Source organism: Papaver somniferum, chromosome 1 (genome assembly GCF_003573695.1).
Source record: "Papaver somniferum cultivar HN1 chromosome 1, ASM357369v1, whole genome shotgun sequence".
NCBI lineage: Eukaryota > Viridiplantae > Streptophyta > Magnoliopsida > Ranunculales > Papaveraceae > Papaver > Papaver somniferum.
In genome coordinates this window covers 8,210,338-8,210,613 of record NC_039358.1, presented here as the reverse complement: position 1 = coordinate 8,210,613, position 276 = coordinate 8,210,338, and positions in this window count along the sequence as shown.

The following is a 276-nucleotide window of genomic DNA, read 5'->3' as shown; positions in this document are numbered from 1 at the left end:
TTCTCACATACTCCACATACTTCATTTAGACCTATGTTGCTTCTGGTGTGACCCAATTTTATAAGCGTACTTTTGCAGGTTCAGATCAAAATTACCATGGAAGTGGTTCGCCCTTAGAAGGTAAATTATTTGTTGTTATTGGAGCAGGTGGTGCAGGTAAGGCCCTTGCTTATGGTGCAAAGGCAAAGGGAGCCAAAGTTGTGATAGCCAACCGCACTTATGGTAAGATTCCAGAATTGTCCATCGTCTTCCTTGACATTTCTAGGTGATAATTTT